Raw genomic sequence first — 27,299 nt, 5'->3', positions numbered from 1 at the left:
TTAGATACGTCACCTAGCTCCAATTAGATTCTCCCTTCATTCCCGCTCTACCTTCTGGTTTGGTTTCAGTCCTGCTCCTCAGAGTTCATGGCCATGGTTTCTTTCCTGGTCAGCAAGGATAATTAGAATGAGGCACCTACTCTTTTAAAGCTCCACTGCAACAGATTGTGTAATAGGTATTCCGAGACAATGGATGGTATGCCTTTTCCCCTCCATATACTCTAGAATTTTAATTATACAAAAATGCTTGCTCTGACATTCTTGCTTTTTATTTCATAAATAGCAAAATCCAGAGGTAAAACATATTTGTTTCTCTTAATCAGCTGATTCTTAAGGCTTTCCTGTTTACAGCTTTAGGCAGGAACACTTTCGGAGCTGCTTTACTGCTTAACATCAAAGCTAAGGCTATCCAGGGAGCATGGGCTATTTATTTCCATAGTTTCTATATTTAGCTCTTGGCTTTGTTTACAGTCATCTCTCCTCCACCCCGTAGACACTTGAAAATTCCCTTTCCTCTCACAATTCTGTATCCTCCGTCTCTCTCTCTTGCTGGCTAGCTTTCTACCAAGCTGTGCAATTTCTTCTTGGGTTCTCTTGCAGATGATTCTTGCCTTTCCTCTTTGATTTCTCTCTGGAGAGTATGGAAATTGCCTTTTGGAACTGAAGAAGTGTTCCAAGGACACAACTCCTGCTGTTGCTCGTCTCTTTTGGAGAAGGAACACATTCCAAAGGCAACTGTCAAGTGCAATTTGAGCTCCCGAGATAGGAGAATATTTTTCACCCCAAAATTCAGCGGATATGTTTAATGGCTCATTTAAAAAGTGAACATTAGTTTTATTTTAAAGCAGGTTAAGATTTTGGGACAATATTTTGCTTGTTACTGCCTTGATTAATGGAACAACATAATAAAAAATGAAGGAGGTGTGTGTTTAATAGTTCAAATAATAACTAATGATTACTTTGGGAAAAGGCACAATGTGGGCAGTGTAAACCAAAAAGAAGAGAATGTTAGGAAACATTATAAATTAAATCTTGATTATGCTAAAGGCCCTGCTCTGATGCACATCTCTTGCATTTAATTCTCCTCACTGAGCAAAGTACAAGGTCACCATAACATTCTTAAAATGTCAAAATCATAGTAGTTAATTATTCAAGCCTTGAAAATCAGATTGGCTTAATTATCTCTATCATGTGTAGGCCTTCCATCAGGGATAAATTTGAAGGGTTGAGCTGCAAAGGCAGATAAAAGAAGGGTGAAATTTACCAGCAAGAAAAGGTTAAAATTAGTTTAGTCAGGCCCATGATTTGGGGGTAACATTGAATAGTGTGTCTCCATCTTTATGATGTCAAGCAGTTATATTCAATACGTTATTTTCTTTCAAAAAATATCGTAGAATTCTGGGACACTGTTAAACCTCTTTTAAAATGTTGTATCCTTTCACAATCTAATGTAAAACACGAACATCCTTGGCCTCCCTACTTTAAACCAGAACCGTTTTTAACCTCTTTGCATTCTTCAAAGTAGAAAGCATCTCATCTCTCTTCTGCCATTTTGGACGTTTGAGGAAGTCTTCCCTGTAAAAGTTCAGTTAAAATTGGAGGGAAGGGAAATGGTGATACCATGTGAACAAAATAAAAGAATGTAGTCTTTGTTTTGCAGGATAGCTCTGCTCTCCTTTGTTCTTGGAAAAGTTTTAGGGAAAGACCTAGCTTTTGCCCAGCTCACTTTTAGATTCTCAGAAGACCGATGGTTCCCCACAGGGAGTAGTTTTGCTGCCCACTGCTTCCCCTCCTCGAGCCCTGGGCATTTGGCAAAAGTCTGGAGACAATTTGGTTGCCACTCTGGTGGGGCGTTACTGGCATCCATGGGTAGAGGACGTGGGTTCTGCTGATCATCCTCTAATGCCCAGGCCAGCACCTGTAACAGCAGAAGGATGGGTGCACTGACCCCAAAGGGGTCTGGTAGAAGACTGACATCATCTGCTATTCAAGGCTTCCAAATTCATAGTCCTAAAGAGGGAAGCTGCTGCTCATTAATAGGTGCATAATTTAAAACATACTATCTTAAAACCTCAGGCATGATGAATTTTTAGCTCCCTTTTAGGTGTAAGGACATTCTGCCCTATTCCCTGAAAACATCAAAGTCCTAAACCCATGGTCTGTTCCCTGACATGAACAATATATAATATCAATCAAGGGTACCAATGGGTGAAAACACAAAACAACATGAAGAGTAAAAGGAACTCAAGTTTCAAATTGCAATTCATTTCAAATCCTTCAAATGCATCTGCGTCAACGCATAAAAAACCTAGGACAAACAGCCCAGCTCTTTCCTTTTGCCTCCTAAGGCATAGTGAAGAGAGAAGGAAGAGGTGGCTTTGACAGTTTTGAAGCTTTTTTACTTTTCAAAAACTCTAAAAATATAGAGAATGAGTATACAGTGTACCAAATATACTGAAAAATAAATATCAGTTTGGTTAGAGCTGTTTTCTGCTTTTAACTGCCTTAGGTCTTACTTAAAAAAAAGAAAGCAGAGATCATTAAGGGGCAAACATTCCTTTCCGTATGCCAAGTCTGCATCAGCTGTGCCCACACTGACAGACTCTTATGTCCTGCTCCCCTTAAATCTGCCTGGATGCTCAAATATTTGCCTGCAGCAAATACCCCCTTCCCTCCCTCACACACATTCCTAGGAAAACCAGACAAAAGGAAAACCGAGACAAGTTAGAGGCCTTCTGGGGACAAACCACCTGATTTTCATTGGGCTTAAAAAGATCAGTGTATGGTCTGACTAGGCCTGCATGTGTGGGCTTCACCAGGTTGGGGTGGGAACCAGAGGAGAAGCCACTGCAGAGGACATTTTGGGAAGAGGGAACTAAGTAAATAAGCAGAGGCAGGGAGGTATCAGTTTGTGACTTTCCTGAGGGACCCTGGGGTAGAGGTATCCCAGTGCCAGGAGCTGAGGCTGAAGAGGAAGACCGAGGCGAACAAGGGCTCAGATGCTCTCAGAAGCCTAGAAGAACTTGGCCATGAAATAGCAAAATAGTAATTTACACAGATAAAGCCAGAGCATCACGCAATCAGGAAATCAAATTTTAGTTCAGACCCCATAAATAAAGTGACTGTTTCCACCCAAGGGAGAGGAATAACATGTTCTCTTTTGTACTTGTGTGCAGAGAAGAAGGTGGACCGAGCACAGGGTGCCCAGTTGGCACAAACCATGAGACCAGACAAAACCACAAAATCCAGCTCTCGGTTGGTTAGTAAAGCTGGAAGCCAGCATCTGGCAGTGTATTCTGGAGGCCAGTCAAGCCTCTTTATGGACTGCACTTGGAGTATTTACAGATTCAAAGAAAAGGAATTAGGACCAAGATCCCCACAACAAAACAAGCAGCAGCAACAACAAATAATCCTCGCATCTAGAAGCCTGGAAAAGAAATGGCTTGGGTCTCACAGGAGAGAATTAGTAAAACTATTGCGAAGCACAGGGCAGCTCAGGTCAGGAGAGAGTGGAGAAGCATCTCTTGCTGACGCTGGCCAGTTTCTCAAGACATTGGACATGGGGTTGACAGCAGAAGTCTGATGTATGGTCTAATGAGCCCATTGCTGGTATTATGTTTTGATTATGGATTACTAAAAAGTTTGTAGACGTCATTCTCTAGTGTATGTTTATTCATTCTCAATAAATACTTCTGTTGTCTGCAGAAGTCCCTGAAATAAAGAATTGCTTAAAGCCCTGATAAACACAGACATGAGCACTGGCTCACAGTTGCCATTAGCTAACCAGAGAGGCAGGCTTATGACAAAATTCTGTCTCAGGGATGCTTATTTCCAGCTGTGTGTGATACCATGCCGAAGCATCTAGAAGTGCGTTAGATGGCCCACTGAGATTCATTAGCAGTTTTATAAACAAGGTGAGAAAGTGTACAAAATTATCACTTTCAGAATTTTAGGGAGAATTCAGGTGGTAGGACATTGATAAAGGAAGTAAAAGGGGCAGAGAGACAAGTCGGGGGCTGCTATAATAATTGAGGGCAGTGGTTCTCAAAGAGAGGGCTCCAGCCAGCGAGATGGTTAGAAATGCAGAATCTCAGGCCCTACCTCACACCTGCTGAGTCATCATCTGTGTCTTATCCAGAGCCCAGGTGCTTGATAGGTACATTAGAGTTTGAAAGGCTGGACTAGGAGGTGAATAAGATGGGAAAAGAAGGAGCCGCTGTGGGTATGGGGAAGAGGTACAGCCTGGAGGGATGCTTGGGAAGGTTAGTGAACAGCTCTGACACTTCACTGGTAATCCAATCATATGAAACTACCCTTCAAATACCAGTGGGGACTCGCTTTGCTGGCCTCTTGGGATTTGAGGGTTCTCAGGGTCTACCATAGCTGAATGACAGAGATATTTCATCCTGTGGGGTTCCACAATCAACCTTTCTAACTGTCCTCTCTGCCCCAAATGCAAACATTTCTGGGAGGGGGCGGGGGATATATGAATCCATTAATATAACACTTCCACTGAGTTTTTGGTCTCTTTTTTGGGAACCACAGGCAGGAGGTGAGGGTGCCATAAGTAGCCGCCCAGCAGGCAGAGATGGGATTTGCTGGGATCAGGTGAGCCCCAGTTCAGGGTTTCTGGGGGGCTGGCTCTGGCCCAGGGCTACGCAGGCTTGCCAGCCACAGATCAACAGTTTACAGGAGCGCTAACGATCTGTGCTGCAGATTGGGGTAAAGGAGGCAAAGTTCAGCTTGGGAGACAGAACCCAACAGGTGGGAGACGCCTGCTCTCTCTAGCCGCAGAATGCCTTATTGCCAGCTGTCCCTTGCCAATAATGCGAGAAGGTCTTGGCTTTAATGATTAAGTGGAGAGTCAAAGAGCAGAAAATAGAGACCAGCTCATCGTCTTTATTTTGTTTTAATTGGGAGCTAGTTCCGGTTCAGCCCAGATTACTGATTCATTAACAAGTAAGCTAACATATCTTGTTATTTATAAACTACAAGTTTCAGAAAGGTGTATTCGTATTCTAAGACATTATTACACGACTTATAATGCACTTTTTTATCACGTAATGAATCTCTGCCACACTCAGTGCAAAATGTGATGAATACTTTACTGTGTCTGATCTATTACTTTTTGAGTCATCACAAAACCAAACCTTGAAATTCTCAGTGCTCCAGAGGAAACATAAAATGTTGGTTCTCCCCAGTTGGTGTCACTGAAGATGTTCTGACCCACGTCTTCCTGTGTCCGCTCAGAAAGCATGGGGCAGCAGCATAATTCAGTAGTTTTCACCACAGTGATTCTGCTCACAGATCCTGGAGTAAGAATGTCCAGGTCTGAATCTTTGCTCTGATACCTACACTTACTGACACAAAGTACGAGTTATTGGACTTCTCTGTACCTCAGTTTCCACATAGGTAAAATGAAGATAATACTTCCTACTTCACAAGGTTATCATGAATATGAAATGAACTAACGTATGCAAAGTGCTAAGTGCACTAGCATGGGCATCATAAATGTCACCTATCATTATTGCCAAATGTGCGATTTGATAGTTAGAAACTGTCCCATGAAATGTTAACATGCATATCAATCAGTGAGAGTGTCAGGTATGGATAAATGCTGTTTTTTTTAAAGGTAGAAAGTGAGGCAAAGGAGCAGCGGAAGCTGCTCTGGTTAGGACAGTCCAGGACTAAGCAGGCCTCTGCAAGCAGGTTAAATCCATGAGAAGTGGCTTCGCCATGACGATCCAGGAGAAGAGAATTCACTAGGAAAAAGCAGCAAGGATGGTGCCTCAGAAACTACAAGAAGAGAGAATTTCAAGGAAGAAGTAGGTCTGGGAGCCATGCCCCATATCAAGTGATGCTAAGGGACCAAGTGAGATGAAAACAGATGACAAGATGTTGGACAAGGGTGACTGTGAAAAGACCTTTTTCAGCAGTGAGTTGGGGAGAGAAAGGAAGGGGAGCAAGTAGAGACCAGGAGTGGAGGGCTCACTAAAGAGTCCTGCCGTGAAGTGGACAGCAAAATCAGGTGATCCCAAGATAGTGAAAAGGAAGCACTAACCAGAGAGAGGGGTGGGGTGAGTAAAGGCACAGAGAAGAGAAGCATGGGGCGTGTGTTCCGGGGGAGGGATCACGGTGCATGGGGCAAGCAGGCAGGTCCATGTGCAGGCTCAGGGTACCCAAGCAGGAGCAAGAGATGGCAAGGAGTGACCACATGAGCCAGACTGGTTACGGGCATCCTGCCTGAATGCTGCAAGATGGAGAGCTTGGAAAAAGGGAGCCGCTATTAGATGGCAGCAGAGTTTAAAATAAAAGCAATGACCTCTCTGTTCCCAGGACTCACTAAGTCCCCTCTGTTGTCATCTGAAAGGCACCCTTGACATCCATGTGATCCTAGGGAATAGTGTTCATGTGCTCAGCATGTGCTAAGGGGGAGGCACTCTACATGTCAAGACCAGAGTGTACCAATCTATTAAAATCCTCGAAAATGCAAAAGGGAGATATAGATTTAGCATAGGATCCTTAAAATTTACTCCTCATCCTGAGAAATAGGGAAGAGGAAATCCACAGGGCCCCAGGTCAAACTGGCAGGAGCTCTAAAGTCTGCAGTAGAAATGGTTCCTGTTTCATCTTAACTATTTCTCAGAGTGAGTTTCTGGCTGAGCCTTGGAAAGGCAAGGGAATTGGATAAGTATTCGTAAGGCAGTTCCAAGGAGGGCTTTTTACTAGAATTATCAATTAAAGAGACCCAGGGGAGTGGAGAGACCATATGTAAGAAGCACAGCAGGAGGGGTCGTGCAGGCATCAGCAGAGTCAGCATTTACCGAGCACACGCTACGGGCACCAGAGCCTGTGCAGCGCCCTCTGCAGGCAGGAACAGCTGCATCAACTTTCTATCACTCACAGCATCCCCATCCCCATCTCACAGACAAAGAAACAGAAGCACTGAGATGTTAAGAAACTTGCCCAGAGTTACACACTTCTTATTAAGTGAGAGAACTCATGACTCCGACGTTTCAGTGATAAGAAGGCCAATGAAGTTAATTACCAAAAATAGAAGAACAGAGGTTTTGTGAAGCTGGATGAATGCCGTGTGGGTGTGGAGAGAGAACAAGCAGAGATGAGGTCAAGGTGCAGGTGGGCTGAAAGCCAGTCCCGGAATTAATTCTGTAACACAGCCAGTCTGCCGATGGCGTAACTCTTAATGGAAGGATGGAAGGCATCACTGGGCTGGGGAGAGGTTCTGGGAGCAAACGAGCTCGTCCTGCTGGCAGGGGAAGGATGGCTAGCTCTCCAGTGCACTAACTCTAATTCCAGTGCCTCCCATCCCCAGCCCGTTACTCTCTCCTACTCTCTCCAGCTCAGGGATACATAAGACTGAGAAGCTGCCCACATTAGGAGTGGAGGAAGCTTCTCACTGTGATCTGGACCATCCTTGTCTGCTCATACACTGCTGGTAAGAGTATAAGTGACACAGACACTTTGGACAATTGCGAGTTTCTAATAAAGTTAAATAGACACCCACCTTATGACTCAACAAGTCCCCTCCTAGGTAATTACCCAAGAGAAATGAAAAGGTATCTTCACAAAAAGTCTGTATGGTGTTGTTTATAGCAACTTTACTCACAATAGCTCAAAACTGGAAACAAAGCAAACATCCATCCACTGGAGAATGGACATATTGTGGTAAAGTCACACAAAGGAATACTACACAGCAATAAATAAGAGCAACACAACATGCAGCTACACAGATGAATCTCGAAAACACTGTGTTGAGTGAAAGAAGCCAGACACACAAAAACATGCTGTGTGATTCCACTTAGAAGGGCAAGAATAAGTAAAACTAAGCTGGGTGATAGGATAATAGTTGTGCCTGGGTATTCCTGTATGTGCAAGAGTAGCAGGAGAGATACTGCCTGGAAAGGGCAAAAGAGAACTTTCTGGGGCCATGATAATATTCTATCTTGAGCTACTCTATACAGGTGTACACATTTGTCAAAATTCATTCAGTGATATTGATATATTTGAGATTTGTGCATTATACTGTATATAAATTGTGTCTTAAAGAAGAACCACTAGTGTACAAAGTAAAAATATTAAAAATTGTCCTTGTTCTGAGGGCTGGAGAAAGAAAACCTCTTCACAGATGACTTTTAACTTTATCACCCTTGTCCCAGGTCTGCTAATCAGGTTCTTGACCATCACCACACATCACAAAAAGCAAAGAGAATCAACGCATCAGAGAACCCACACCAGAGCTACTCAACAACTATCCCTGTAGTGGACCATTTTATCGCTTTCTTCCTGTAAGAGGGTATTGATAAAAAGGCATACATACCATTAACGTTAACAAAATAATTATAATGCTGGAGCTCCATTGGCAGGGTATCCTCCCACAGAGAAACAGGACAGTACTTGAGCTTTCTTTAGGAATGTGCCAAGCTCTGAATAATCAGCAGGTCTCTCATTGTTAAAATCCTGCCTTTCATGTTTTTGGAATCATGGGAATATATTATATATTATTAAAATTTAATAAACTTAAGTATTTGGAAAATAGAAACAAACAGTCCCTGCTAATTCCCAGAACTGCGAATCACTCCACAAGGAACACCAATGCCCCCACGTCACTGACATTCTAGTGTCTCTAGATTCTTGGGCACCAGAATCTCGGTCACAGGCACCTTTGGGGCATTGGCCCTATTTCACTGCTCATCTTCCTCTCCAGCTCTTAGCAATGGCCATCATGTCCTGAAATGGGCAGATCTCCTGACTATGGACACCTGTGTGGCTTGAGATACCAGGAACTCACTCTTATTCATTTAATTATTCCTTTTCATCTTGTTTACAGGAAAAAAAAAACCCAAAAAACAATAAAACATAAAGAGTAAATACTGACTTAAGCATAGTTAACTTACTAAGAAAATAAGCCGCTTTGGAAAAAAACTGCATATCTGAAATAACTTCCCTCTTAAAGATGGTGTAATTTTGCAAAGAAAAAATTTAAATTACTCAAACCAATATTGAAACGCAGGTATCCTTTAGTTTCAGCAAATGTCATAAAATTATAATAATAAATTTACAAAAGTCTCATATGCATCCTACAAGTGTTATTTTAAGTTTTACTTCATGAAATTGGTTAGTCCAACAGATTCCATGTGTTTAAGACCATTTCACAAATAAGTTAGAATTTACAAAATGCAGCATGGATCTCTCAAAGGCTAAGCAATGTATATTTAAAAGACTAAGTTATCACAAAAATGGTACCCTAACGATAATAAAATGAAAACCTACACTTTGATACAAGTTTAAGTTACTATCTTATTTCACATCACCCCAATGAATTTTCCCAATCTGGCTGTAATAGTTGAGATCGCCAAATGGGGGCCAATCTGCTTGGGTTCAAATCTTAATTCTGCCACTTACAGCTGGGTGACCTTGGGAAAATTAATTAATTTTTCTGTACCTCACTTTCTTTTGCCATAAAATGGGTTAATAATAGTGCCTATTTCATTGGTCTGTATTTTAGATTGAATCATTTAATGCATATAAAACCCTTAAAGCAGTGCCTATGATATAAGCTGTGCTTAATTGTGCTCAGCCATTAATATTTATTATTATTTTTATTCTGGTTCCTTCTATTAGCATTACTACAGACAGCACTTAAATATAACACTTCTACAGACAACACACAATGAGTAATAAGCTCACAAAGAGATGCACAAATCATTAGTAACCAGACAAAACGCAAAGAAAACAAGCGGTCATATTATATGCATTAGACCAGAAAAAAAATGATATCTGCATGGTGCCATGTACATCAAAGGAGTGATATTGCTGATGTGCATATCCTTAGTTTCACAGTGAAGTGTCACACTGCTGTCCAGGAGGGTAGCCCAGCCCACACGCCCTCCAGCAGTTCTGAGGATTTCTATAGCTCCGTACCCTTGCCTTGGCATGATCCAGCTATCTGCTTTTCCAGTCTAAAAGCTTCCATCAGCGAAGAATTTTGCTTCAAATACACAGACTAATGTCTAAATAATAAATAAAATATTACAGGGTTGCTCTCACAGGAAAAAAAAAATACAACACTTCTATTACTATGGAATTAACTTAGACACATAGAAATAATACTAATATAAATACATATTTTTTTCTAAATAAAGATACATGGAACCAGTGGAAGTTAAGGACTGTAATGCTTGTTTTGAATGTTAAAATAGGAAAGATGATAAACATGATTATCAGCATAGTGGTGCAGTCTGTACTAGAGAAAAGAGAAAAGGAGAGAAAAGAAAGCTGATATGTGATGGTGAAACAGTAAATGAAAACACCTATATATAACAAACATTCTCTTCCATAGATGTATATGTAATCGAGATAACATACAACCTTCCAGTTTGAAAGGAACTTAGAACTATTTTATCCCAACCCAAGACCGGCATCCATTCTAAGCATCCCTAGAGATGTTCAGTTAGAATCTTGCTACTCAAAATATGGTCCTAGTACTAGTACCACCTGGGAGCTTATCAGAAATGCAGAATCTCACACCACACCCCAGACCTACTGAATCAGAACGTGCATTTTAATAATATCCCCAGGGGATCTGCATGCTTATTAAATTTGGAGACGAGCTGGACTATATTATTCTAATTACCTGTACTCGTGGCAAACTCACTACACATGAGGCAGCTGTTCCACTCCTAGATATTCCCAATTCTTAGAAGGTCTTTATTATATGAAGTCCAAATTTGCTTCCCAGTTTAAGAAAAATATATAGACCACAATCTCACTTTTTAAAATATGCTTAAATATATAGGCACGATATAAAGCATATATGTGTATATATATATATGTAGGTAAGTAGGTAGGTGTATGTTTAAGTTTACATAGAAAAACTTCTGGAAGGATATCACCCGATTGTAGCCACTAGTACGCAACTTTTATATGCTTTGTTTGAATCTGTGACTACTTTTTTTTTTACCCTTTACTCTTAGTTCTTGTCAGCTGGAAAATTCAAGATCAGTTTTATTCTTCCTCAGAGAGCTGAAAATAACTCCCTGCCTCCCCTTGGACTTTTCTTCTCCAGGTTAAAGGCTCCGAATGTTCTCAGTGGCTCCTGCTGTTCTACCACCCTTACCTCCCCCTTCTAGATCCCTCCACGCTGTCAACAGGTCTCTTAGGAGCAGTGCCAGAACCCAGATCTCCCTGACCAGCACTATTAATAGCAATCAGTTGATCTCCAGGACTGCTTTCTTCTTGGCTAATAAATTCTTCATTTTGAAATGTCATTTTAAAAGTCATGAAAGAAATTAGTCCTTAAGTCACATAAATTATTATAGTCTTTTTCTTCTGAGATGCCCCAAATGTATTGGAAATGCTAGGAAGGGCTTTATAATGGCAGTAATTGCATAGAACAGAAACAAAAGAATAACTATCATGTGTATAGTCCTTGAAGGAAGACCATGCAGGGGCACCAAGCAATTCCCAAGACAGAAGGAGAACAAGCATTGGGGGAGGGGCAGGGGGTGTTCTGGTCATATGCATACAGACACTCAAGGTTAGCCTACATGAACAGTCGAGAACCTTGAATTGAGTTCCTACAGATAAGGTGACAACTGATACAATAGCCCGGAAAATATAAATCAAGAATAAGACTTTAATAGGAAATATTTAAGGGGCTGAGGGTTAGAACTTCGTGTGAAATTGTCTTTTTTATAGTTCCATGTCAAGGAAGTCTAGAACGACAAGTCAGTGTGACACGGATGGGTTGTGACAGGTCTGCCTCTTGGCGTAACTGAGTGAGGCCTGGTCAGCTGAATACCCCAGCTGGTCACCTCCAGCACTAAGGGAACTGCAGACACATTATATTTTTCCTATGTATGTTGATCCACTTCTCCCACACAGAAATATTTATTCAGAAGCCCTGGTATAAAAAGATATTTTTTTCTTGTCAACTTCCATGGCTATTTTGAAAACATACATCATCGTAGTGGAGCAAAGAAAATATTCTCCATGCAACAGAAAGAGACATTTATAGTGCAAGCATTGATGGGCAGACCCCTGTTCATTAAGTCTGAACACTGCATTAATCTGTGCTGACATTATTTGGTTCAGAAATACCTATGGTTATGGGAAAGTAGATAAAGATTCTAATCCAATGTCTGAACTTGGAGCCACTGCAAAGAACACCTGAGCATATTCTGCACTGGCCCATCAACCATGATGCAAGAACATGAGCAGCCATGCACAGAAAAGCATGGAGTAGAGGTAAGTATGGGGCACAGACTAGCTTAGGATGTGAAAGAGAAACAAAAGAGCAAAGGACTACAAAGAACCAGAATGACCACAGCATAGTGGTCAGCATAGTAACATTTTTCCAACTCACTGCTAATAGAGGGTTTCCCACTTCTTTGTCAAGAAGGGCCTGGAATTAAAACTAGAACTATATGAGTTACAGCTGAACATTAAGTTTAGTTTAGTTTTTTTTTGGAAACCAGTTGTTTATTCAACCAATAAACTGACATTATATAAACATATGGGTCGGAACATTATGCTGTTCAGTAAATTATTTCTGATTTATACCACTGTGTGGTTTCAGATCTTGTTAACAAGTTATTTTTCTCACATTTATAAAGTCCTGGGAAGGAAATGAATATTGACATTGAATGCTTGTTATAAGTCAGAGATTATAACAAATGTTTTAATATGTATCATTCCATTTAATGCTTATAAACTATGAGATTATTCTCACTTACAAATGAAAGAAGTGAAGCTTAAGGAGGTTTATTAACCTGCCCTAAATCATACAGCTATTAACAGAAAGATCTAGCTTTAAAGTCAAAGTCTTCTACTCCACCCAATGTTTATTCCCCCACAACACGCAACCTGAGGACCAAAAGACTCTTGTCAAGCGTATGTGCCCTGAATGATAGACCTAGAAAACAGGACCCCAATGGAGTAGGAAATGGACAATATCTCCACCAGTTCTTGTGAGCTACATATCACAACAGCACTATAACTTCATAGCTGTGGCTCCAAATATGCTTCTAAGGTTTCTCAATCTCAGCACTATTGACATTTGGGGTCATATGATTTTTTTGTTGTAAGGGGTGTCATGTGCACTGTGGGATGTTGAGCAGTATCCTTGGCCTCTACCCACTAGATGTTCCCCCTCAAGTTGTGACAACCAAAAATGTCTCCAGACATTGCTAAATGCCCCCTGCAGAGGGAGGGCGAGGGCAAAATTGCTCTATTTGAGAAACACTGTCCTGAGCTGATACTTGCTCAGCAATTTAAAGGCTGGACAATAATAGAATCCTCGTTTTTTAACTCTGGACCTAGACTGAAGCAACAGTACTTTTGTTCTGGGCCTTTATGGTAGTTAGACTAAGTAACTCTAGCTGCTATAACAGATAAAATCTCAGTGCCTTAATTCATTGCAAGATTATTCCTTACAATCCAGTATAGGTGTGCCTGTCAGATGGCTTAACTCCAGGTGATCACTCAGGAACCCCATCTCCTTATGTCTTTGGCTCCAGCATATTTAACACATGACTGGAATTCCCTCCATTCCATTCGGCCAGGGGCAGGGTGGTGAGGGGAGATGGTAAGGATGGCACATCCTCTGTGTAACCACATCAGCCTGGAAGCATCACACATCACTCCTCACATTTTTTTGGTGGAAAATGGTCAGGCAGTCCTGCACTGAGAAAACTTCTTCCAACAATAACCCTACATTTTGGAAAGGGGTAGGTATTTTTAGTGTTTTTTTCCAGCCATCTGTGCCACAGCTCTGTATTTTCCAAAGCAGCTGCATAAATATTCCAGCCTAATAAGAACACTGTAAGTTAGGCAAATATGACTGCAATTGTATATGTGTTATTTTCCCATTTTACACATGGTGAAGTTTGTACACGAATAGTTCCTGTGACTTGAGGGTGATATCCTAGAGACAGAACCCCAGTCTGAATCTCAGTTAACAGTTTCCAACTACAAGGCAAGTGATGAATATTAAAGAGCAGAGAGTGACATTAGCTACAAAGAGGGACGGTGTTATAAGCACTGATGCTGGAGTCTGACTTGTCTCTGCCACTGATGGTTGTATGTGACATCAAAAAAGAATTTAGTCCCTCAGAGCCTCCATTTTCACATCTGGGGATAATGAAGTTTAAATGAGATGATACATGGAAAGTACTGAAGACAATGTACAATAAATTTTGGCTATTGATATCATGCCACAAGGAATAAATAATACATTATCTATAAGTTTACAGAATTTTCTGGCTAATATACATTACATTTAAGTTCTATGAATTTGGGGTGTCTTTAGGTTCGTCCACATTAGCCTGATTACAAAGAACAAATAAATGCTCATTGACTTTAGCAGATTTGTTCCTTTCTACAATAGAAACAGGGAGAGGAGGCATCTGGGGAAGAAAGTGCCAATGAATCAGCGTAAATCTATCCCCACTGCTGGAAAGCAGCCCAGAGTGCAAGCCCCACTGACGGCAAGGCGGTAGAATCATGTTCATTTAAATACCAAGGGCAGCACGGAGCATCATGAAAGATGGAAGCAAGGTCAAATACTTTGTGTGTTCTTGTGCCAGTTCAGTGGCCAGAAACTCTAGGGCCAAGAACAGAAACCCAGCACCCAACCTCACTTTCCAATCCATGGTTTTGAGTCATCTTGTTTTACAGATTACGAAACAAAGGCCAACAAGATCGGTGGTTTAATAGGAGACATGGGGGCTCCGGCCATGCAAGGCAAAGGCTGTGAACCCACCTCAGGCAGCAGGCAGGACATCGAGTCTGGCCCCAACACTAGCCCTCTATCTGCTGTGGCCATTCTCAGAGCAGAAGTAGAGGGCCCTGGCTGAGCCCTGGCAGGTCCAGAGAGTGCAAAGCCCTTGGAGCCCAGCCGTGTGGCTGACAGGGACTTGGTGCTCCAGCCAGGTGTCAGGCCTGAGCCTCTGAGGTGGGAGAGCCAAGTTCAGGACAATGGACCACCAGAGACCTCCTGGCCCCACGGAATATCAAACAGTGACAGCTCTCCCAGAGATCTCCGTCTCAATGCTAAGACACAGCTCCACTCAACGACCAGCAGGCTCCAGTGCTGGAAACCCCATGCCAAACAACTAGCAAGACAGGAACACAATCCCATCCATTAGCAGAGAGGCTGCCTAAAATCATAATAAGGTCACAGGCACCCCAAACACACCACCAGACGTGGTTCTGCCCACCAGAAGGACAAGATCCAACCTCATCCACCAGAACACAGGCACCAGTCCCCTCCACCAGGAAGCCTACACAAGGCACTGAACCAACCTTACCCATTGGGGGCAGACACCAAAAACAATGGGAACTATGAACCTACAGCCTGTGAAAAGGAGACCCCAAACACAGTAAGCTAAGCAAAATTAGAAGACAGAGCAATATGCGGCAGAAAACCCACCAGACCAAGCAAATAAAGAGGAAATAGGCAGTCTACTGGAAAAAGAATTAAGAGTAATGATAGTAAAGATGATCCAAAATCTTGGAAATAGAATGGAGAAAATACAAGAAACGTTTAACAAGGACCTAGAAGAACTAAACAGCAAACAAAAAATGATGAACAACACAATGAATGAAATTAAAAACTCTCTAGAAAGAATCAATAGCAGAATAACTAAGGCAGAAGAACGGATAAGTGACCTAGAAGATAATATAGCGGAAATAACTATCACAGAGCAGAATAAAGAAAAAAGAATGAAAAGAATTGAGGACAGTCTCAGAGACTTTTGGGACAACGTTAAATGCACCAACATTCGAATTATAGGTGTCTCAGAAGAAGAAGAGGAAAAGAAAGGGACTGAGAAAATATTTGAAGAGATTATAGTTGAAAACTTCCCCAATATGGGAAAGGAAATAGTTAATCAGGTCCAGGAAGGACAGAGTGTCCCATACAGGATAAATCCAAGGAGAAATATGCTAAGACACATATTAATCAAACTATCAAAAATTAAATACAAAGAAAAAAATATTATGAGCAGCAAGGGAAAAACAACAAATAACATACAAGGGAATCCCCATAAGGTTAACAGCTGATCTTTCAGCAGAAACGGCAAGCCAGAAGGGAGTGGCAGGACAGATTTAAAGTGATGAAAGGGAAAAAACTATAACCAAGATTACTCTACCCAGCAAGGATCTCATTCAGATTCAACAGAGAAATTAAAACCTTTACAGACAAGCAAAAGCTAAGAGAATTCAGCACCACAAAACCAGCTTTACAACAAATGCTAAAGGAACTTCTCTAGGCAGGAAAAACAAGAGAAGGAAAAGACCTACAATAACAAACAATTAAGAAAATGGTAATAGGAACATACATATCAATAATTACCTTAAAAGTAAATGGATTAAATGCTCCAACCAAAAAGACATAGACCAGCTGAATGGATACAAAAAACAAGACCCGTATATATGCTGTCTACAAGAGACCCACTTCAGACCCAGGGAGACATACAGACTGAAAGTGAGGGGATGGAAAAAGATATTCAATGCAAATGGAAATCAAAAGAAAGCTCGAGTAGCAATTCTCACATTAGACAAAATAGACTTTAAAATAAAGACTATTACAAGAGACATAGAAGGACACACATAATGATCAAGGCATCAATCCAAGAGAAGATATAACACTTGTAAAAAATTATGCACCCAACATAGGAGCACCTCAATACATAAGGCAAGTGCTGACAGCCATAAAAGGGGAAATGGACAATAACACAATCATAGTAGGAGACTTTAACACCCCACTTTCACCAAAGGACAGATCAACCAAAATGAAAATAAATAATGAAATACAAGCTTTAAATGATACATTAAACAGGATGGACTTAATTGATATTTATAGGACATTCCATCCAAAAACAACAAAATACACTTTCTTCTCAAGTGCTCGTGGAACATTCTCCAGGAAAGATCATATCTTGGGTCACAAGTCAAGCCTTGGTAAATCTATGAAAATTGAAATCGTATCAAGTATCATTTCCAACCACAACACTATGGGACTAGATATCAATTACAAGGAAGATAAACTGTAAAAAATACAAACACATGGAGGCTATAAAATATGCTACTGAATAACCAACAAATTGAAGGAGAAACACCATATGATCATCTCAGTAGAGGCATAAAAAGCTTTCAACAAAATTCAACACCCATTTATAATAAAAACCCTCCAGAAAGTAAGCATAGAGGGAACTTGCCTCAACATAATAAAGGCCATATATGACAAACCCACAGCCAACATCGTTCTCAGTGGTGAAAAACAGAAACCATTTCCACGAAGATCAGGAACCAGACAAGGTTGCCCACTCTCACCACTATTATTCAACACAGTTTTGGAAGTTTTAGCCACAGCAATCAGAGAAGAAAAATAAACAAAAGGAATCCAAATCGGAAAAGAAGAAGTAAACCTGTCACTGTTTGCAGATGACATGATACTATACATAGAGAATCCTAAAGATGCTACCAGAAAACTATGAGAGCTAATCAATGAATCTGGTAAAGTAGCAGGATACAAAATTAATGCACAGAAATCTCTTGCATTCCTATACACTAATGATGAAAAACCTGAAAGAGAAATTAAGGAAACACTCCCATTTACCCTGCAACAAAAAGAATAAAATACCTAGGAATAAACCTACCTAAGGAGACAAAAGACCTGTATGCAGAAAACTATAAGACACTGATGAAAGAAATTAAAGATGATACAAACAGATGGAGAGATATATCATGTTCTTGGATTGGAAGAATCAACATTGTGAAAATGATTATACTACACAAAGCAATCTACAGAATCAATGCAATCCCTATCAAATTACCAATGGCATTTTTCACAGAACTAGAACAAAAACTTTCACAATTTGCATGGAAACACAAAAGACCCCGAACAGCCAAAGCAATTTTGAGAAAGAAAAACAGAGCTAGAGGAATCAGGCTCCTTGACTTCAGACTATACTACAAAGCTACAGTAATCAAGACAGTATGGTACTGGCACAAAAACAGAAATATAGATCAATGGAACAGGATAGAAAGCCCAGAGATAAACCTACGGACATATGGTCACCTTATCTTTCATAAAGGAGGCAAGAATATACAATGGAGAAAACACAGCCTCCTCAATAAGTGGTGCTGGGAAAACTGGAGAGCTACATGTAAAAGAATGAAATTAGAATACTCCCTAACACCATACACAAAAATAAACTCAAAATGGATTAAAGACCTAATTATAAGGCCAGACACTATAAAACTCTTAGAGGGAAACATAGGCAGAACACTCTATGACATAAATCACAGCAAGATACTTTTTGACACACTCTTAGAGAAATGGAAATAAAAACAAAAATAAAGAAATGGGACCTAATGAAACTTAAAAGCGTTTGCACAGCAAAGTAAAACATAAACAAGGTGAAAAGACAACCCTCAGAATGGGAGAAAATATTTGCAAATGAAGCAACTGACAAAGGATTAATCTCCAAAATTTCCAAGCAGCTCATGCAGCTCAATATCAAAAAAACAAACAACCCAATCCAAAAATGGGCAGAAGACCTAAATAGACATTTCTCCAAAGAAGATATACAGATTGCCAACAAACACATGAAAGGATGCTCAATATCACTAATCATTAGAGAAATGCAAATCAAAACTATAATCACATCACACCAGTCAGAATGGTCATCATCAAAAAATCGACAAACAATAAATGCTGGAGAAGGTGTAGAGAAAAGGGAACTCTCTTTCACTGTTGGTGGGAATGTAAATTCTTACAGCCACTATGGTGAACAGTATGGAGGTTGCTTAAAAAACTAAAAATAGAACTACTATACGACCCAGCAATCCCACTACTGGGCATATATCCTCAGAAAACCATAATTCAAAAAAGAGTCATGTACCACAATGTTCATTGCAGCTCTATTTACAATAGCCAGGACATGGAAGCAACCTAAGTGTCCATCGACAGATGAATGGATAAAGAAGATGTGGCACATATATACAATGGAATATTACTCAGCCATAAAAAGAAACAAAATTGAGTTATTTGTAGTGAGGTGGATGGACCTAGAGTCTGTCATACAGAGTGAAGTAAGTCAGAAAGAGAAAAACAAATACCGTATGCTAACACATATACATGGAATATTAAAAAAAAAAAAAAGTTTCTGAAGAAACTAGCGGCTGGACAGGAATAAAGATGCAGACATAGAGAATGGACTTGAGGACAAAGGGAGGGGGAAGAGTAAGCTGGGATGAAGTGAGAGAGTGTAATGGACATATATGCACTACCAAATGTAAAATAGATAGCTAGTGGGAAGCAGCCACATAGAACAGGGAGATTAGCTCGGTGCATTGTGACCACCTAGAGGGGTGGGATAGGGAGGGTGGGAGGGAGATGGAAGAGGGAGGAGATATAGGGATATATGAATATGTATAGCTGATTCACTTTGTTATAAAGCAGAAACTAACACACCATTGTAAAGCAATTATACTCCAATAAAGATGTTAAAAAAAAAAAATAGGAGACATGTGTCCCAAAGCCACAATTGCCAATTCTTGGGCCAGTTGTCTTACCTGTGCTGCTTTCATATCTGTGTTACTTTATATTCCACAATTCTACAAAGTGAAGTGATATTAAGCTACCTGAGGCAAATACAGAAGTCTACAGAGTATCTTTCCAGAAGCTGTCAATTTTTCCCATACACAAACGCCTCTTCCAGTTTAAGAGATATTTTCCCCAAATTGAAGGTAAATCCCCACCTTCTGTGAGCACTTGACCTTATTTGTTTAATAAAAACAAAGCTGAACAAAAACAAGCAACTTTACTCCAATGACAAGCTCTTTGTTTAGGATCAAAATACTCCAAAGCCCTTCTTTCCGTTGGAGGCTTGATAGCTAAAGATGAAATGGTTTGGTGGATGTGGACATCACACCTCAGTAACTTCTGTCAAAAAGATGAGGCATGAAAAATCGCTCCCATCACTTTGGCACAGACATGCCCCCAACCACAGAACCTCATGAACGGCATCAGCCTGCCAAGAGCAGAGTCTTCGTCTTCAGCAAAATAGTGTAAAAAAAAAACATCTCAAATGTCAGCTCTGGTTAACGTGCTTCTCCTGATTTTAATAAGGAAAAAAATATTCACATGGATTGAGTCTCATTCTTTTAGGGTATAATTTTGGGCTTGAGAATATGATGGCAAGCATGTTATTCCAAAAGCAAGTCTCAGTCTCAAAAACATTCTTTTCAGATAGAACCCTAAGAATGGGTTCTCAGAGCTAACTCTTAATTTCAGCTATGCAAGATTTTAATATCATCTAGAGGTCAAGCAAAATTCCACTGGGTACTTCTGAGCTTTGTTTATTTGTTTTATTGACTGAGTTGACAGCGTAAGTATCCTTTGATATGTATGTACATGTGAGTCTGTGTATATGTGTGCATGTATGTGAGTGAAATTTCTTCTAGTCGACTGTTTTTGACCTTCAAAAATGGCTATTTCTTAGGGTTCAACCTCATATATTCAAGAAGTGCCTAAGATATATGAACTACGCATGGTACATCGAAAACCTACTTTATGCCCTGGGAGAATATGACATCATATTTCCTACTTCTCTCCTTCATAGTTCGTTCTATTTTACATCCATCCTTTATGACACAGCAAAGGACTTAAGAGGCTCTTATCATAGACCCAGATAATATTCCTTCAATTCAACCAACAACAAATGCCATCAAAATGCCCAGACACAGTCTTTCAGAATCTGTTACATGCCAACGAGTTTATCCTTAAAATAGGCTTGTGGAACATTGCTGACTTTGCAGGAAACCTTGAATGCTATTGAGAAAACAGAAATCCTGAACCAGTCTCTTGTACAGAAACAGGAAAACTCCATACAATGACAGATGTTCATCAGAATTACAGAACTGAGAGCTGGTCAGTGGATATGAGATATGAGTGATGGTCTGATGCAACTGAATCAATGAAAGGAGGTTGGATAATCCCATCCAGTCAGCTAGAGTAACATTCAAGAGACTTTCAACGAACACTCTATACTAATGCAGCATGGCTCTTCTATGGCCATAAAATGCAGCCTCTTGAGCATTTACATACAACACTTGGAAGAACTGTGTCCTTGTTAAGCATACAGGCTCAGGAATTAGATGGTCTGGGTTCATATCTCAGCTTTTTGTTTGCAGCTGTGAGACAGCGCAAGTTACTTAACCTCTCTGTGCTTCAGTTTCCCATCTAAAACAGAAAATGGGAGTAAGATCTGTCCCCTCTAGTTGCTGTAATGATTGAGTTAATACAGTGTACAGTTCTAAGGACAAGGCCCAGCATAGGATAAGCAATTAATAGATGATAGCTATTCTTATTGATTCAATGTAATTGTTTCCATTCATTCTAAGGCTCCCAAATTGTATCCTACATTTTTTTTTTAGCAGGAGTGGGGGAGTTAGTCTTTAACTAAGTAGGTTTTGCAACCAGGAAAGAATGATTCCTGAAGACTTTGTCACCTACTTATTTTCCTATTTTAAATGCAAAAAAGCATTTAATGACAAGAAAGCAACCTGAAACACATCTCCTTTACAAACACTGAAGTAACGCTTATTTTACTGCACATTTCAGCTGTAGGAGATTTCATGAAATTCATAATGCAAGGTCCTCATGAGTTGGCACTGTGGTGAGCCAGTCTGGAGTTAAAGAGACCTAACTCTAACCAAGTACATGCTGGGGCAGAGCTCTGAGTAATGCACAGGTCAACTCTGAAGCAAACTCTATGAGTGAACCACAACCCAAATCAAATGATGATTTTCATAAAAGAACGATGCTGAACAGTCTCACTGTAAATCTAGCTTTGGGCTCCACTAGCAGAGGAAGATGTCATTGCCATTGGTGGCATTATCATTGCACATGGGACAAAATATGGTAGCTTCATGAGGAAGGTGGATCACTGACATTTCTTGCAGATGAAAGAAGCCAATATTCCAGTTGTCTGCATGCAAGGGTGGAAAGTAAACAATGGCTGCAAATGTGGCAGATAGAAAACGACTCTTTATTTTAGGGTGATGGGACAAAACGCTGTCTGTCTTCTAAGATCTGGCAGCTCTGGTTGAGAGACTTTCAACCATTTCCAAACACATCTGGTAGAAAAGCAAGTAAACATTTTAGAAATCTTCTCTGAAAGAGGCTGAGATTAATAGGAACACATATAAAACCAAACTTATCTTTTATAGAAAATACTGGTCGGGACTTCCTTGGCAGTCCAGTGGTTAACACTCCGCGGTTCCACTGCAGGGGGCACAGGTTAGATCCCTGGTAGGGGAACTAAGATCCCGCATGCTGCTCAGCACAGCCAAAAAATTAAAAAAATAAAATAAAATACTGGCTATAAATACAGGAATACAGAATTAAATTTTGCTATTTAAGACCTCCCAAAGCTAGCCAGTTGAGTGAGGATACCACTTGAATCTTGCATTCTTTTTTTTTTTAACATCTTTATTGGAGTATAATTGCTTTACATTGTTGTGTTAGTTGCTGCTGTATAACAAAGTGAATCAGCTATATGTATACATATATCCCCATATCCCCTCCCCCTTGCACCTCCCTCCCACCCTCCCTATCCCACCCCTCTAGGTGGTCTCAAAGCACCAAGCTGATCTCCTTGTGCTATGCAGCTGCTTCCCACTAGCTATCTATTATACATTTGGTAGTGCATATATGTCAGTGCCACTCTCTCACTTCGTCCCAACTTACCCTTCCCCCTCTCCGTGTCCTCAAGTCCATTCTCTACATCTGCATTTTTATTCCTGTCCTTCCCCCAGGTTCTTCATAACCATTTTTTTTTTTTTTTTTAGATTCTATATATATGTGTTAGCATACGGTATTTGTTTTTCCCTTTCTGACTTACTTCACTCTGTATGACAAACTCTAGGTCCATCCACCTCGCTACAAATAACTCAATTTCGTTTCTTTTTATGGCTGAGTAATATTCCATTGTATATATGTGCCACATCTTCTTTATCCATTCATCTGTCGATGGACACTTAGGCTGCTTCCATGTCCTGGCTATTGTAAATAGTGCTGCAATGAACATTGTGGTACATGACTCTTTTTGGAATGTTTCATTCTTGTTTGACACTGAATTTTGGAAATTTTGGCACTGTTCAAGGTTGAAAGCATTTTCTTGATTTTTCACTCAATGCTGTGTCTTATGTATCTGCTTAGTTAGTTGACTAAATGTCCAGGATTAGTTGTCAATACCATAATGTTATGCTTCTGGTTCATTTTTCTTTCTAAGCAATCCCCTTGCTCCTTCCCCAAGGGAGTCTTCTAGGAACCCTGAAGCAGCAAGAACTCTCTTGAGATATTTTATTTTGGGGCCTTTATCTCAGAGCATATCAAAACTTAAAACAGCTTCAACTTTAATATACTCAAGGTAGAAAAGCAGTAGAGTTGTAGTAAGCTATGGTTTTATGTGTCTATATACTTATTTGATTCATAAAATTATATAAGTCCTATATAATAATACCTAAAATATATATGTATAAGTCCTGTAAAGAAATAAATAGATAAAACATACCAATAGAAATGATGTAGAACAAAAATTAAAATCAGAATGGAATGTTTAGGACCACTATCAGACAATGCACCAAAAAAAAAAAAAAAAAAAAAAACACGACTCATATGCTTAAAAATTAGGATAATAAAAGCCAACACAGTGACAAGAAGGGCTGGCTGCAGACACCAGCAATTCCTGCATCTGCCTCCTCTTTCCATTTTGAATGGTCTGCAGGAGCAACAGAATTCAAATTTAAGCTATGACAAAGAAGTTCAGCAAAAGAAATGAGAGAAAAACGTTCTGGTGAAGAGTATAAGAAAATTACCCCTAATCACTTTCTCATGTGGGTGTTTGTGTCTGCACGTATGTGTAGTACTACATATATGTTTATATATATCACTATGTATGTATTATATATAATATGTATTTGTTGTTAGTGAAATGAATTAAAGATAACTAGTTTTATATGGTGAAAAATAGAAGACAGTATACTTTTTCAACAATGTGTGAAATAATTTACCAGACAGAAAAGCCTCAGAAAAGTATCTGGAGGCCTAAGTATACCACAAGTTCATTTAAAAATTGGAATACAGAATGTGCATGAAGTGAAATTAGGAAGACCCTTTTATCCACCAAACTAAACTATGTTGAGCAACCTTCTTTGGCAGAGACTGCTAATTGCTCTCCAATATCCAAGCTACCTTTCTTCCTTAAGGCAAGTGCAACCTCTAAGTGTTGGATGGACTCTTGCCCACTGAGCTAGAGACTACATTTCCCATCTTTCCTTGCAGCTAAGCATGGTCATCTGACTCTGTTCTGGCCAATAGGATGTAAGCATCAGGATGTATACCATTCTACCTCACATCTTTAAAAGGAAACTGCTTGTCCTCCACTTTCTTCCCCCTTTCCACAGCTGGAATGAGGATATGGTGCTGTAACCCATGTTCAGCCACAGAATTACTCAAGCATATATATGGCAGAATCTAGATAAAAGAAGCCAGGGTATCTGGACATACATAGGGTAGGGTCACCTTAAACTGTTCATAGGTTCAGACATGAAATAGAACATGGAAAAGAAATAAACCTTCCATCTTGTTTAGATCTTCTGTTTACATACCTTGAAAGTAGCCATGTCAACATTCAAATTTTATTGAATATCAAATATGAACTTTTGTTTCAGTGTATGTTTCAGGCTTGATAACCAGGTATACGTTTGAGAAATTTCTGGAAAGCCACAGAAGTAAAATAGAAACAAGATGTGACCTGGCTCTGATTTCTTTTCAAAGTTTGTTTTTAAAAAGGAGAAGACATTGGGGTTACCTGGACAGAAGGTATGTCTAATGACAGGCACTTTGTGGCTTCAGAATGTCATTGCTTAGTAGTTGAATTAAGTCACCAGTAGAACTTTGAAGATGTAAATAACCTACACCAAGAACAATCTTCTGAGTCATGAGAAAGAAATGTATTTTTCAGGACTGGTTTAATCATAGGCCAAGGAAAACCATAACCTATCATTCCTAGAAAGCTTTAGAACAATTGCAAATTGCCTACTCTGGCCATCATTCTGCTCTGCTTCGGGAGCTGGGCTGGAATGCAGACCTTCCAGCTCTGTAGTCTTATTCTTCGTACATGGGTGAACATTTACAAGCTGACAAATGAGCAACAACACAAAATTAAAACCACATAAATTACTTTGTATTAAAAATCTATTCCTTAGAGGTCAATACTTACTCCATAATTTCCCAGAGAATTAATTCTTAGTATCAAGAGTTTTAAGAAAATAGGTTAGGAATCTTTTTGAAGTTAGAGACCCAGGTAAACACATCAGCAGATATTTACACTTCCAAGCAGGAATACTTAACAAGGAGCAAAATATTTACTTACATAATCCCAAAGGGTAAATCTCTTTTAAAAGAATAAACATTTAATTACTCTTAACTAGAGTAGAAAAGTGGGTATAAGTTCTTTGTAGCTTCATACACATTTTCAATATATTCTAAAATATTTTGCTCCCTGGAAACAACAGCTTCTTCAACGAACTATGTCCTTTGCAATGCAGGTCAAGGTTGCTGTCCTCGGTGGAGCTTCCAAATCCACCAGGCAAAGTCAGCCTTTCATCCTCTGCACTTTCTAGCACTTCCTGAGCATTCTACTATATCACTTAATTCTGTAATTATTTGTTTCTCCACCGCCTTCCCATTTAACTAGGAACTCCTTGAAAACAGCCCTAGATAGAACCTCACATATGTTCAAGAGCATGTACTCTAAAGACAGGCAAGGTTCAAATCCTAGTTCCACCAAATCATGTGCACATGACCTTAGGCATGTTACCTTACTTTCCTAAGCCCGGTCTCTAAAATAGGCAATAGTATTAAATGGGCAAGCAAGTCTGAGGATTAAATGAGTTAATACACAATAAATTTCTCAGACAAGTGCCTGGCACATAGTAAGTGCCACGTAAGTGTTTTTTCAAGTCAGTTCCGGATTCCACAGGTGCCTAATAAGAACTTATTTAAACAGAAAGGTGGGTTAACACCATGGCACACCAGCTTCAAGCATAATATGAATCTTACAAGCAAGTGTTGCTGTTAAAATATTTAAAACTTTTCCAGTGGAAACATAGCTTCATGAAACGCTGGGATGGCCACAACCCAACAAAATTATCTCAAGAGAAGATTCCAGAATAATGGTCTAAAATGCAAAATCTTAGCTCAGAATGGCTGTCCTTCCTTTGAAGACCTGTGTCTGGAAATCTAAAATACTGCTTTAAAGAATATGCATTAATTTATCTAACCAAGAAAACTATGTGTAGTTTTAAGTCGTCTATTTATTACAGAGAAAGTCTGAAATGCCTCTTCTTTTCCATCTCACCTTTTAACGCCCATAACTTCCATTCCTGTGAAGAGTTGGTGTCTCTAATTGCGTATATCATGATTGTTACATGAAAAAAACTTCTATTTAAAGGCACTGTTTCTCAAGAAAATACCTGAAAATATGTCTCCTTACTGTGTCAGTGTCTAATAGCATCAAAAATTTTAATGTAACATTTTCATTCTTTGAAAATCATTTAGAAAATTCTGCTTACATGGAAAGTCCCTATGAATACCTGGCAAATACCTAGCACCCCAGTCATAGCATCTTAGTTTGGGTTTTCAGAAGCAGTGGTTGTGACAAGGATTTCAGCACAGTCATTTTTTTGGAAGGTAAAGCAAGAGAGAGAGAGAGAGAGAAAAGGAGAGAGAGGGAGAGCGCGAAAGCCAATGAAAGTGTGATATCAAGAAAGGCAGCTCTGCAGACCTTCGGGAAGGTCTCATTAGAACTCTCAGAGCCAGAGTAAAACACGTGTCACATTATCATGCCCAAGGCTGGAGGGAGCCCAGGCATTTATACACCAACTCACGAAAGTCATTGTTTAAGGACTGCTCCTGTGGTTACCAACATTCGATGGCACATCCAGCTGCTACACATTCTAACAGAGCAGCAGTCAGAATTTTGAGAAAAAATAAAAGGAGCAGCATTCAGACACACATTGTAGATCCCAGCAGTTGGAAAAGGGCTGGAGCACAGCGAAAGGTTTGAGGGAAATGGGAGGGGATGCTGATGGCACCCGCTCTACCTAACTAATCCTCTGTCCATTTATAAACTCTGAGAGGAAAAGAACTTAAATAATTAAGAGAAAGAACCTAACAAATAAACGCAACCTGTGTCTGCTCA

The 27,299-nt window shown here is 39.9% G+C and overlaps 1 protein-coding gene across 7 annotated transcripts in view; it reads right to left on the bottom strand.

Moving 5' to 3' along the window:
* Positions 1 to 27,299, bottom strand: part of PLCB1 (phospholipase C beta 1) — a 690,420-nt gene that overhangs the window by 464,658 nt on the left and 198,463 nt on the right. The window contains exon 1 of one of the 7 annotated variants that reach the window (XM_082358997.1): positions 14 to 4,295. The exons of 5 other annotated variants lie outside the window; for them this stretch is intronic. The gene's annotated coding sequence lies outside the window, so the exon portion shown is untranslated. Of the gene's footprint in view, positions 1 to 13; positions 4,296 to 27,299 lie in introns of those variants that run through there. One more of the 7 variants, XM_082358998.1, reaches the window with a different exon arrangement.

Source organism: Balaenoptera borealis, assembly GCF_965194805.1.
Source record: "Balaenoptera borealis genome assembly, chromosome: 16".
Taxonomy (NCBI): Eukaryota; Metazoa; Chordata; class Mammalia; order Artiodactyla; family Balaenopteridae; genus Balaenoptera; species Balaenoptera borealis.
The sequence above is the reverse complement of the archived record's forward strand: the minus strand, read 5'-3'. Positions and strand labels throughout refer to the sequence as shown.